The sequence below is a fragment of the Penaeus monodon genome, chromosome 25 (genome assembly GCF_015228065.2).
Source record: "Penaeus monodon isolate SGIC_2016 chromosome 25, NSTDA_Pmon_1, whole genome shotgun sequence".
Lineage (NCBI taxonomy): Eukaryota > Metazoa > Arthropoda > Malacostraca > Decapoda > Penaeidae > Penaeus > Penaeus monodon.
In genome coordinates this window covers 6,915,735-6,915,940 of record NC_051410.1, presented here as the reverse complement: position 1 = coordinate 6,915,940, position 206 = coordinate 6,915,735, and positions in this window count along the sequence as shown.

Sequence of the window (206 nt, the reverse complement as noted above, 5' to 3'; positions counted from 1 at the left end):
AGGACCGTAAATCAAAGAAGAAGAAGAAAGAAAATCCAAAGAAAAATTAGTGAAAGACACGGAAATGCCGATGAAAGAGGAATAGAAGTTTCCGCTTGAATGAAAAGCATCTTAGTGAATCGTACGGACAAAATTCTATGAATGAACGACCGGGAAAAATCCCACAATTCTATGAATGAAAAGTCTTGGAGTTCCCAAGGACGAGT